Source organism: Trachemys scripta, chromosome 12, assembly GCF_013100865.1.
Source record: "Trachemys scripta elegans isolate TJP31775 chromosome 12, CAS_Tse_1.0, whole genome shotgun sequence".
NCBI classification, from domain to species: domain Eukaryota; kingdom Metazoa; phylum Chordata; order Testudines; family Emydidae; genus Trachemys; species Trachemys scripta.
The window spans coordinates 12497160-12511072 of NC_048309.1; positions in this window are offsets into that span (position 1 = coordinate 12497160).

A 13913-nucleotide genomic window follows, 5' to 3' on the forward strand; every position below is an offset into this window, starting at 1 on the left:
GGGGTTTTAAAAGCCTAGAATGATGAGCACCATAATAAAAAGAGGAGAAATGGCTCAAAACATTCCAGTTCCCTCTTCCCAGACGTATCTTCCCTATTAAAACTGTTTTCTTGCCCTATACAGGGATTCTCTCCCGCCGGCCATGCAAAGCTCGCGTGGGCCCGGGCTGCAGTAGAGGTAAAATTGATTGAGAATAATACATTATTAAAAACACCCCCTTTGCCATGCTCAATACGAACTCCTCATTCTCCCACACCCCAGAATATACCCATCTGTTAGGCACTATCTTCTGCGTAAGGGCAAAGGATGGACTGGCAACCCGAATAGAACAGAGCTGGATGTTGTATAAGTGTCCGTCAAGGCAACAAAGATTTGGTGTAAAAAAACAAAAACATTTTGACAAGCCAGATCTTGCGGTGCCTTGATTTCAAGCCCAAACATTTACCAAAAAGTCCTAATTTTAGATGAATCATTTTGCAAAGCAAACAAAAAGCTTTATTGCAAAAGCAAGAGTAGTAACTCCAGTATTAAGTCAATTTGCATAATTGTCAAGAGTTTGAATTACTGATTACAACTTGCCAATGTTTAGGGTATAATTTAGTTAATTACCCTACACTATTATTGCAGTTGGCTAAATAACTTTTAGGTAAAGCAGGACACATTCAGCGTTTCAAATCTAACTGGCGTGAATTATGCCCCTAGTTCGAAATGTTAATGATTTTTCCCCGTGAAAATCCAATCTGTCCGGTCCTTTTGAATTATGTAAGATCTGGTTTGGGACCAGGTGACAAGGGGGACACACTTCGTTGATTTTTAGACAACAATCCCAGCTTTAATCTAAAAGTTTAAAACATAGCCTTGCTAACTGTCTGCAACCCGATCTGATCTATGCAGTTATGTTTGCCTGGCAAACTGAACATTTGTTTTAAAGCAACTCTTTCTGCGGGTGCTTAAGGTGCATCTGGATCGCTGCTCATTTGCATGAGAGAAGCAAATGTTTTTGTTTCTCGTGGCAGAGCCAGACAATCCCATCGAACAATGCTCGGTGCGACCTCCGTGCTACTTCTGGCGCAGGAGAACGATACGTTTGGTAGGTGTCGTTAAGGGCCTGGAATAGGAACTCAGCTTTAAGATGTAGGTGCGTTAATAGCTTTATTTTTTTTTTAACTGACCCAGTGAAGAATCCGAAGATAAAGATGAAGAGGCCGATTATGCTCGAGCTAACTGTTGAAGGCGTTATCCGTCTGTCTATCTGACACGCAGGTGCTGATTCACATCAGCAGCAGGGAACCTGCATTACCATTTTTGGTGGGGCCCTTTATTTATTTATTTTAAACGACGCTGTTTTTTTCCAGGGTTGTTTCTTTGAAATGCAGCTTGCGACGATTATAACGAGTGTGCTTGCGCGGCACTTGGCGTCATTAAGACTAGGCATCTAAATAATAAAAGCCAGGGGGAGCTTAAAGCTCATTTGTATTATAGGGACAAGATGGATCCTAAAAAGAGAGAAAAAATTCAAAGCATTTAGGTTTGGAGTCAATTCATCTGATCCCTCCAGGGCGATCCAATGGTCTAATAGTTGGGGACGGGAGGGGGGCTGGTAATTTTGATGGTAAGTGATTCCTTTACGCTAAAAAAATTAAATATCTGCTCCCTGCGCGCAGCTCTGAATGGGAAGGTGGGCTGTCCTCGCTCTTTGGGATTTCCTGAAGTCCACGGGAGGTCCTGGCCAGACAGTTTAATTTTATCTTAACAGCCAAGACGCAAAAAAAAAAAAAAAAAAAAAAAATCACGTTTCAGAGTCTTTTTAAAAAGGGGATTAGAAGAAAATATCGGTTACTCAACTGAACAAGAAAAAAAAGTGTCTTTCAAAAAGTAACAAGTAAATCTAATCAGAGAGTGACATCCCAGGAGGGAAGGCTTTAACGCAACCTTGCAAATGCCCCCAAAACTGCCTCGATATCTACAGCCAGAACCAACATTTTAGGAGACCGGATCTTATGCCAGACTCTTTGAATTTGGAATTCTCCACCGAAAACAAACCTCGCTTCAAAAGCCAGCAGACACGCACTCTACCAACTTTTTTGGTTTTAAAACAGTCCATGCGACGGACTTCTTTTGTGTCACCTGCTTCTTTGTAGCCTTTGCGTTTTTCTCGACACAATTTCACGGGGGTTTAAATGAGACCAGCGCTTGGTTTGCTGTTAGTTTTCTTTAAATGGCCTTTCGTTACACCATGACAACTTCCCCTGTTCTTCTGAATAAAAATCGGAAGCCTGAATTATTATGACTACTAGGCTACTTGTAAAGGGATCATTGAATGCTTTAAATAAGAAGTAAAAAAACCCACGTAGAATATTCTGATCTTTTTCGGTTCAATTCAGGAGGGAGAAAATACATTTTTTTAAATTCAGATGTGGGCACCCAGTAATATGACAGCCTGCGAACTTTATAAAGGAGCGTCACATTTTAAACACAAATAGCGTGATCATATTTCTGTTGAACTGCAACTGATTTGGGTGTCGATCTATCTAAAAAAATACTGTACCCCTCCTACACAAGACGACTATTTTATAACCAAAAGATAGGATCCATTCTCCACTCGTCTAGTTGAAAACATACAGGTAGAAGATGACACCCAGTCACCGCTGGCATGGAGGGAGCTGTTGCTGGACAATTTCAAACATTTCGCTGGTAACTTACAAAAAAGTTCCATTCATCATGTCAAGAGCAATCTAGCTCTAACTAGTGGAGCGAACAGTTCCACGAAGGAACAAGGGGCCGAAGAAGAGAAAGGCCAACGAACAGTAGACGCCAAAGGTGCGCTCATGGCTCCCAGCTGCTAGGCGCGTTTATTCCCTTGTTTTTACATAGGATAGACACGCTGATGCCAGTGCAGTGAGGGCTGCGCGGTGCAAGTTTTCGGGGACTTCTAATGCGCACACAGTAGCTTTTCCTATTATTATTATTTTTTAAACGTGGATGCAGTTTCCAAGAAGCGATTGTAATGTTCACCCAGGTATGAAGCCGGGGTGAGACAAAGCCCTGTTTATACTAATATTTAATGCCTTCGTCTTTTCTATTTAGCGCCTTCATCCCCCTCGATAACTTGGAGCGGGGATTGTAATTAACCTCTCCCCAGAACAACCCAAACCCGGATTTGGCAATAAATAAAGATCACCCCGACAGGGCTGGAGTTTTCGCTTGGAAAGTGGCTCCGGAGCAGGTCTCTCTAGAGCCCCCGCTCAGGATCGGGCCACTGGAGACTTTTAGTGTCACTTTGAAACACCAAGTGGATCAAATCCGTGCGGTGCCGCTCATCCCTCCCCACGCCCCCAGGTGAGCCGGTATCCGTGGCGCTGCAGGGGGGGGGGAGGAGGGGAGTAACTAGTTGCTTCTGGCGTCCCCTGGCTTTTCACAGCCTCCCACTTCCACCCAGGCAGGCTCGGGACCCGTGTCCCATCTGCTCGCCGGGAAAGGGCGCATCCCTGCGACTTGGAGGAGAGGAGGAAGCCCTGCCCGAGGCAGCCCGGCGGTGCAGCATGGCAGGCGGACCCCGGCCGGGGGGGCTTGCCCCGTGCCAGCTGCGCTCCCATCTCTCCGGGTGGGGAAAGGTCCATCGGCCCCCAGGGCCTGGCGCGGGGACAAACGGGACGGTACCTACTTGCCAGTCGAGCCTCCCCAGCAGAGCCATTAGCCACCCGGCGGGGGCTGCGAAGGGGGCGCGGGACCCCAGCGGCTGCCTCGTTAAGTGAAGCCCGGGCCACGGCGATACACCTGGCTGGGCTGAGCTGGCCTCCCGGCGGCGGAGCACTGCGCGTGCGCACCCAGCCCCAGCGATTCACCTAAGGAAACGCATTCCAGCCCTTTTATGCCGGGTCCCTGCCTCGCTCCCCCAGCCAGTCGGAGCTCATTCCAGGGCCCGCACTGCGCGCCTGACACCTCCTCGCCCTTCCTTCCAGGAGGGCCGGGACCTGAGCTAGTGCAGGTGTCTTCCCGGGAGGGGCCAGCTTCCCGGCAGCCGGCGGATGGGCTGGTATAACCCCCTGCGGAGCTGGTGCGAGGCGCACCTGGAAAACACCGCCACCCTCGCGCGGCTGCCTTCGCTTATCCGGCTCGCCTGGGTCGCTGCCCACAGTCAGACACATGCCCAGGGAAACAGCAGGAACCAGGCACAGGGCAGGGAACGTGCTTTGGCTTTGGTTTTCTTTCCAGACCAACAAACTGTCTTTAGCCAGGCAGATGATCTCTCCCCTCAGATTTCCGATAGTCCAGTTATTAGGGGCATAAAGCTGGGGGGGGGCAGCTCTGTTTTGGGTAGAGTATCAGAGGGGTACCGTGTCAGTCTGTATCCACAAAAACAAGGTGGAGTCCAGTGGCACCTTAAAGACTAACCGATTTATTTGGGCATAAGCTTTGTGGGTACACAACCCCCCACTTCTTCAGATGTCGTGGGTCGAGTTCTCCAGCGGAGTACACTGGTCAGAAATGAAGACGCGTTTTATGTTCTTCACAAATGTGAAGCATCTTTTCCACGCCGGATTAACTACAGCGATTGGAGACGCTCCCTAGCTGCAATTTAGCAAGGAAGTTTCCACGAAGTTTTACCAACAATCCGAGAGTTACCTCCTACCTCCCCTCGCCCTTCAACCATTACAAACGCGAGACCGGTGGGATAAACTTCGAGCTCCCCACCCACCCCGGTTTACAAAAGGAAGCCACGAGGGAAATTATTTGTTCCGATGCGAATAGAGAGCATCTCCTGTTGGGGGGAGGGGGGATTTCCCTTTCCTTAGCGAACGAGGGAAGGCAAATATCTCAAAGTAGGTTGCTTGGTGCAATTTTAAAAGGGATTTTAACGCCGTTTTTATTACAATGATCTCCGCATTCATCTACGTCCTTCTTTTCTTATTTCAAAGCTTTTCCAGCGAACCTCACTAAAGTGCACACCCTGCCTTGTACATGTGCGTTGGAATTAGATGCACTGGTACCAATTTACCTGAGATCGGATCTTTTCGAGTGTAAGTGGCTGTTGTTTTTAAAGATCGTTAATTTCATTACGATCTTCAGAAAACCAGAGGATCCCCTTAGAATCACATCCTCCAGTCCTCACACTTGTGTCCGTCTTACCTTGAGCAAGTAGCGTATTCTCCGCACTCCGCACTCCGCCCCCCTTTCAAAATGTTTCCCCCAAATCTTCCCTATTAAGTAGTTTCACTTTTATCTTGCTGCTCACAGCGTCCGCTAAATTCAAACAGCAACAACCATCCCAGGTCGTCCAGGTTTGCCAAACAACAATCGCTAGTTATTTGTACAAATATTTGACATAGATCAGAGTGGCCCACTGTATATTCGGAGACTGTAAACATCTCTTCGTTTTGATCACAGTTATTTGGCTACATCAGCCGTTTGCATTTCTGCGCAAAGGAGAAAAAGCCAACGAGTAACAGACTTGGAGCCGTTTGATTTGGGGTAGAGGGAAGGGTTAAAATAATAGCAGTTTATTTGCCTGAAACTACAAGAATCCTTTCTATTTTCCATGTCATGTGAAGTTAGTTCTTGCGCTCCTTCAAGCTCAAAACTACCAAAATATAAACCAGGGACACAAAAGTTATAATGAAGAAATAACAACCCCCCCACAAAAAGAACAGGAGTACTTGTGGCACTTTAGAGACTAACAGTTTATACACTTAGTAGCTAATCTTTCCTAAGAAGTACTATTTAGCAGTGCTTCCCAGCTGCCTTTGTATCTATGTCAACATTAAAGCACACATTCTACTTTAGGTATTGGTCATAATTTGCTGGGCATATATAGCACCATATGTGTGCACAAGACTTTATAGAGAGAATAAAGCCACAGACTCTAACACCAGGATCTTCCCCTCCAGGTTAGATATATAATATGACATGACAGCATAAGATGGCTTGAGACATGTCTTGGAGACAAGGGAATGCCAAGCTGCTTGAAAGATCTGTGAGGAGTCCCTTTTCGGCTTTCCTCTCCACAGTGCCATGGCAAATGTCCCGTGAGAGAGGCGACCAAGAAAAGTACTGTGTAAGGAGGTATTTATTGCAGAATTTCTTCTCTCAGGGAGGTAATTGTGGTCTAGAGGCCAGAGCATAGACTTGGAGTCAGACAGACCTGGATTCTCACCCAGCCTCTGCTACTGGTGCATTAGATTAAAAAAAAAAAAAAAAAAGAATGGTGCATTAGATGGTTTTGAGCAAGTCATTTCACCTGTCTGAACCTCAGTTTCCCCATCTGTAAAACTGGGATAATAATCCAGTGATACCTCACAGGAAGTGTGAAGTATCTCCAGTGCTTTGAACATTCAGTGCTAAATATTATGAGACTGTCTATTCGTTTAGACCAGTGGATCTTAACCAAGGATTTGGGGCCCCATGGGGGGCCATGAACAGGTTTCTGGGGTTCCGCCAAGCAGAGCCAGCATGAGACTCGCTGGGGCCCAGGACAGAAAGCCGAAGCCCCACCGCCCAGGACTGAGCAACTTAGCTTTGTGGGGCCCCAGATAACTGTCCTGCTTGCTACCCCCCCAAGGCCAGGCCTGGCTTTTATATGCAGAAAACTAGTTGTTGTGGCACAGGCGGGCCATGGAGTTTTTATAGCATGTTGGGGGGGGGGGCTCAGAAAGAAAAAGGTTGAGACCCCCTGTTTTAGACCATTTCATTCAGTGTAGTAAAAGCACAGGCATGAACACACAATCTAGCTAGCACAGGTTCAGCTTCCGAACATGGAGTTGCACTGATTCCCTCTGCCCTTGTTTGCCAGAATGTTGCTCTGAGGCGTGTGGTGACTGAATATAACCCAGCTCAGCTCCTTACCTCAGCAGGCAGGCTCCACATTAAAAACCACATTCCGCTGGGAAAGTACTACGGCAACAAATATGAACTCCAGATTCCAATATTTAGATTATAAATCCTTTGGGGCAGGGAGTTTTTCTTCTTGCTATCAGCAAAGAGCCTAATGGGCACGAGATACAGCCTCATTTGCAATTTTAAAAAAATCAACCCGGGATGGATCATACATTCCTACAGTTTATTTGTTTATGTTACAATCAGGATGAAAGTCCTAACTAGAGACATCAGTACAAAGAAAGAATTCCATATGCTAAATCAACAGTATTTCCTAATTCAGATATCAGACCAGAAGTGAGCATAAAAATCACTATCATCCCCAGTTCAGGCCTTTACTAACATAACTGCTCCACTTACATACTCCCATTCCCCCAGATAACTTACTTTTATAACAACAGGAACCTACATGGTCCCCAGATTAAACTATACTCATTCCTATAACAACATTTCTCATTAAATTTCCCCTTTTCAATTCCTTGGCCTTCAAGGCTTATCTTGCCAATGCATAAAAAGCAGCCATTAAATGATGCACTAGAGGTCTGATCCAGCACCCAGTGACTTTGGTGAATATTGATTGGACTCAAGAATCAGGGGCTAGCCAGGTTAGTCTGTATCCACAAAAACAACAAAGAGTCTGTTAGTCTTTAAGGTGCCACCGGACTCCTTGTTGTTTTTATTGACTGGATTGTTTAGGGGAAAGTCCTGCATAAGCATGGAGATGGACTACAAGAGCTAAGGGACTTTTCCTCCTCCAACCTCTGACTCAATACACCTTCAGGGGATTTTTCAAGGGTACATTTTTAAAAAGATCCTGCCATGCACACATATTTTGTTTAAGAATATTAAAGTAAGAGTAGATACATCAGCTTACACACTGCCATTAAAAGATGGATAGGTCAAAAACTGGATATAATCATTTAAAAATCATCCTTTGCTCTTCATTTTGGGGGTTTTATAAAGATTATGAGGTACAAAGGCTATCCTCAGTAGCAAGCAACTGGGTTACATGTAATTTTTTGAGTTGATTATTTCTCCTCTAGACTGTTGGACTAAAAATCCCATCCTCTCTCAACTGTACTGCTTCAAACTTCTTGTGATCTCATAACCCACTAGATTGCCAGTCACCCATGGAGTCCTCCAGTGAATAAAGATTAGACAAAACCTGAAATGTATCACTTAAAAAAAAAAAAGCAGGAATGACAATGTCTTTAAATATGTACACAGAAAACAAAGACATCTGAGGCTTTTTATGCATCACAAAGCAGAAAAGAAGAGCACAATCACATTGTTTTCCTTTGTGTATCACCTTTAATGGATTAGCACAGGTGTTTGTTTAATTGTGATCCTCTGGAAAAATGCATAGTTCTCAGTGGCCCCATACAGCCTCCTTTGTGGCATGTTGCTCCATTATCGATCCACTGGTGAGCTGTAACACTGGCAGGAAGAATTGGAGCTATGTGAAAAAATTTGCACTGCTGGCAAAAATTACATCAATCAAAACCCTTCACCTAATGCACTCTGTCATTTATAATCACACTAATCAGGCACCAGTGAAGAAGTGCTGTCAGCATCAAGCATCATACAATATCAGGTCCCAGCAGAAAGTCTTCCAACTTCTCCAAACATGCTTCTCACTGCATTTTCTAAACAGTTGATACTGCAGGTGTATTTGAAAATAGAGCCAGGAATTCAATCAATCATATCACACTGTCATTCCAGGGCAAATACATTAAATATATAGGGTAGTTTTAAGTGGCTCACTTTTTCCTGCAAAATTGTGTGCACAATTGCATGCTGACCTACTGTGTGGATGCACAAATAAGGCACTCGACTACACATGTTAATTTAGGCTTCCAAATAATTATGCTGCTATCCTAATTGCATAAAAAAATCTGGGGGACACCCCACGGGGCACACGGAGCCACCTGCAGGTGCCGCAGGGCAGCCGCCCCCCAGTGCTGCAGCTGGGGCTGGGCGAAGCGGCCCAAGCCACCCAGGGACTGTGGCAGGGCGGCCAGAAGCAGCAGGTGCAGCGGGGCCATAGAGGGTGGGGCGCTGTTGTGCGGGGCCCGCGTCCCGCTCTCCGGGGCTCCGCTGCCTCTGGGGCTACCCTGCCCTGGCTCCTCAGCCCTCTGCCGGGCGGTCCCCCGGCTCTGCCCTCCCAGGTCCCGGCTGGTCCTGGAGGCCGGAGCCCTGGATGGAGGGACCCTGGGCTGAGGCGTAGCCCGGGAGCCCCGCTGCTTACCCCGACCCTGCCAGCGCCGGACCGGCTGGAGGTGAGGGGGGAGCGGGCAGAGTCATCATTGGTGGCGGGGAGCCCAGGGCTGGGGCAGCAGGGGGTGCGGGTGGGGCGGGGAAAGAGAGAACCCAGGGCTGGGGTGGGGGGCAGCCAAAATTTTTTTTGCTTGGGGCGGCCAAAAACCTAGAGCTGGCCCTGCCCAGAGTATCCTATGCCAAACAACGTGAGAAGCTCGGGTTACCATATTTCAACACTGAAAAAAGGACACTCCACGGGGCCCTGGCTCCGCCCCAACTTCGTACCTTCCCTGCCCCGCCCCAGCCCCCCCTTCCCTGCCCTCGGCCCCGCCCCAACTCTGCCCCTTCCCCACCCCCATTCCAACCCCTTCCCCAAAGTCCCCACCCCAACTCCGCCCCCTCCTCTGAGCACCCCGTATTCCCCCTCCTCCCTCCCGCCCCCCGGGCTCCGGCTGCTGCTGTGCTGGGGAAGTTGCTTCGGCCCCCGCCGCGGTGGAGAGCGGCAGGAGCCGGGAAAGTTGGAGCCTGGGGAGGAGGCGGCTGTGCACTCGGATGCCGCCCGCCACCTCTGTGCCCCCGCAGATCGGGGGAGTTGTTAGTTTTGCTGCAGCCACTCGCACTCGGGATCCCCTTACCATGCCTCGCTATTTTCCCGGACATGTTCAGCTTTTTGGAAATTCCTCCCAGATGGGGATTTGAGGACCAAAAAGCCGGACATGTCCAGGAAAATCCGGACGTATGGTAACCCTATGAGAAGCTGCTCATAGCATTAATTACAGGAAAGAGCAAGATGCTGCTGTTCTGTGATGGAAGTCCGGAGCCGTGCTATGATTGCAACAGAGAGAGAGACATAGGAAAGAATTAAGAAATATATGTAGGATGAAGGGGCACTTCTTCCTATTCAATGTGGCAAGAAAGTCCTTTGTCAGAGAACTGCAGATCAAGTACCCACCTTGGAGCGAGAAGGAGCTGAAGAACACATGAAGGCAGTGAACCTGATTTTTCACTTCATTACCCCAGTGAGTCACGCCACTGTAAAACTGAGGCACTGCAGTGAAAAATCAGGGCAGATGTTTAGAAGAAAGGCCCTTGAGTCCACTGAGTCTTATTCCTTTGGGCTTACCTACACTGACTTTAGACATCAACATAGCTACAATAATGCAGCTGCAGAGGTGCAAACCCCTGAGGTAGACATGGTTTCACACCAGGTCAAGTTGCACCAATGCAAGTTATGGTTTACACCAATGAACCAGACCTACACTAAGGGCATGCACTGGTGCAGCTACAGGACTGTAGCTAAACCCTGATGTGATTTAGGCCAGGCCTACATTCGGAGGGCTTTGCTCGTATAGCTATACCAAGTATCCTACACCAGCAGAAGCAATCCTACTGTGGATACAACTAATACCGGCAAAACTGTGCTTTTGATAGCATTGCTTATTTTAGCCCCCTAGAGCAAATTAAGCTATGCTAACAAAAGCACAATTTGGTAATATAATTGTCCACACCAGGGGCTTTTCCAGCACAGCTATGTTGGTCACAAGTCATGACCCTGACTGACCTAATTGTGCAAGCAAAAGTTTGTAGTGTAGCCTTGGCCAGAGACGGGCCTTGCCCTGCTTAATAATGGTAGCATTTAAATAGCCACTGTGAAACTTTGAAGTGAATGGAGGGGAGGGATGAGTTCACACTTGCATTGCTACCACTATTGTTTGTCTGGAGACAGCTTTCTGCAAGGCTGGGCTAACAGGGTAACAGTCTATTGACTTATCTAGATAACACTATCTGCACAAAGGAGAGGGCTAGGGATTTCATTTTTAAGGCCAAATTTCTGGCCCTGGCCTCCAAAGTTCCACACCCAAATCTGTGCACAAAGTTGGTTGTGCCTGTAAAATTGGTCACACACATATTGTGCACCCACAGTTACTTGCACCTGCAAATGCAGATCCTGTATGAACAAAACAGAAGGGTGCCTCATTTCACAGACACAATCAGTACTTTGCAAACAAGGAGGCCAGTTTGGGGAGTGGCTGAAAAATTGGCACTTGACATTTCAGCTTGGATTCTGCAGGGAAAAATCTTGGATTCTTCTTCTTCTCTTTTAAAACCACACACACAATTGCTGATATCCCTGCCAATGGGTGTGGTAGCAGCACCCTTACAAATTAAAGATGACATTTGTCTATTGTATGAGCTAAATTGGAATCTGATGTGAGGGAAACTGGCTCTATCTATGGTACTTATCTGGCTCCCATTACCATTGCATCTAAGCATCTCACAATCATGCATTTATCCTCACGCAACATTCCTGTGATGTAGGGAAGTGCTGTTATCAGACACTTAGGCCTAGTCTGCACTACAAAGTTTTAGCAGCATAGCTTTGTTGGTTCCGAGTGTGGAAAAAAAATCACACTCGTAACCAACATAGGTAGGATGGCAGAAGCTCTAGTATACATGCAAATATACTAGTTAAAAAAAAATTACTTTTACCAGTATAGCTTAGTCCATTAAGGAAACTGGTTTAAACTAAACTGACAAATGAAGTCTTTTGCCAGAATAAGCTGCATCTCCACTGGAGGAGTTTGTCAGTATAGCTCTACCAAGATATCTATATCAGCAAACCTTTCAAAGTATACAAAGACTAAGTGTCTTGCCCAAGGCCACACAGGAAGTCTGTGATAGAGCATAGAATAGAACCCGCATCTCCTAAGTCCCAGGCCCTCCCCACTGGACAATCACTCCTCCCTCTACATCAGTGGCATGTCTGAAAAAAATCTTCAGAGATACAGAGTTCTTGGAATATTTAACTGTGGTGGTCAAGTCCATGGAAAACATCGGCATCACACCCTTCCTGCATTCACTCTTCAAGTTGGCCGGGGTTCTGTCAAACTCCAGTCTGTCAGCAGAAGTACAGAGAATGAGATCTTGTGCCTAGCTAAGGGTTATAGTGGATTTACCCAAAACTGCATATGCAGAGATCGCTGCATGGCTCTGTGAGCGTATGTTCCAGGACCTGCCACAAGTACTCCTGTTCTTCTTTCTTCAGGGGATATGAGTTGTCACAACCCCCAGCCTCAGTGCTTTTAGCTCTCGACATCCCTGATTCAATCCCAGGTGAGATGCAAAGACGGCATCCTGGGCTTTCTGTGTGCAAAGGTGTTCTGCACTCCTGGGGTATTCTCTCTTCCTCCAAGAGCACGTGGGGGAGCTAGTTGCTGGGAGCAGACCTCAGGGGCAAATCTCTCTTCTGCTCTGCTCTTCTCTTCCCAAACCAGCTGATGTCCGGGAGTGGTGGGGTTGTACCTCAGATACAAGTGGCTTATGCAGTAGGTGCAGGAAGGGCACAGTGAGAAACTGACACAGACATAGGTGGTTGGCTGCTATTATCCCCTACCAGGCAGGCACATTCCGGCGCATTCTGCCAAAGCATTTAGACAGGGATGCAAGACAGAACAATGTCTTGGCCTCTGTTGGAGACTCAGGGCAACATTCTCCTCTTGGCCACCTCTTCTCTTGTACACCTCTACCCCAATATAACGCTGTCCTCGGGAGCCAAAAAATCTTACCGCGTTATAGGTGAAACCGCGCTGTATCGAATTTGCTTTGATCCGCTGGAGCACACAGCCCTGCCACCCCGGAGCGCTGCTTTACCACGTTATATCCGAATTCATGTTATATCGGGTCGCGTTATATCGGGGTAGCGGTGTATATCCAGCTGCAATGTAGGAGATCAGTAACCTACCTGCTTCCACCAGGCTGTACAGCCGTGAAAGGGTTAATGTGGTTGGCATTTGAAAAGGCCATGCTTGAAAGTTAGCACTGGATTAAGAGGAAGAGTGAACTATAGAGGGGCTCCTCTGATATCAAATAAATAGCCACTATTGGGCAGGACAAAGCTAAAAGAAAAGGGGAGGCTCAGAATCTGAATTGCATGCAGTGTTGTTGTAGCCGTGTGGGTCCCAGATATTAGAGAGAAGGTGGGTGAGGTAATAGGTCTCCAGGTTATTGTGTGTAAGCACGAAAGCTTGTCTCTCTCACCAACAGAAGTTGGTCCAATAAAAGATACTGTATTACCTCACCCACCTTGTCAATCTCAATTGCAGTAATTCAAAATATAGATAAGGTGTTTAGGGACGCAGGCAATGCTGGAGAGCAAAGGATCGATGCTCTGCTGAGCCTCTGACAGTGGATTATGAGGTATTTCAGGGGAAGGAGACCCTGTCTCCCACATGTACCAGGGAAATTCTGCAGTATTATACCATACAAGCAACAGAGAGTCCTGTGGCACCTTTAAGACTAATAGATGTATTGGAGCATAAGCTTTCATGGGTGAATGCCCACAAAGCTTATGCTCCAATACATCTGTTAGTCTTAAAGGTGCCACAGGACTCTCTGTTGCTTTTTACAGATCCAGACTAACACGGCTACCCCTCTGATACTTGTTAGTTAACATGAGGTAAGAACACACCTTTTACTCCAATGAAGACACACCCAGTAGCAGCTTTTTAACCAGTTCACCAACACCTCTGTAAAATAGCCTGAGTCTGGGGCCCCAGCTCTCAGCACCCCTTCTCTGTAGTACCAATTGGGTAAAATAGTCAGTGTTATCTATTGCAATGGCTGGAATACTGGAGCATGCCCAATTTCCTTCCACTTGATATTACCAAAAAAAAGAAGAACAGGAGTACTTGTGGCACCTTAGAGACTAACAAATTTATTAGAGCATAAGCTTTCGTGGACTACAGCCCACTTCTTCGGATGCATATAGAATGGAACATATA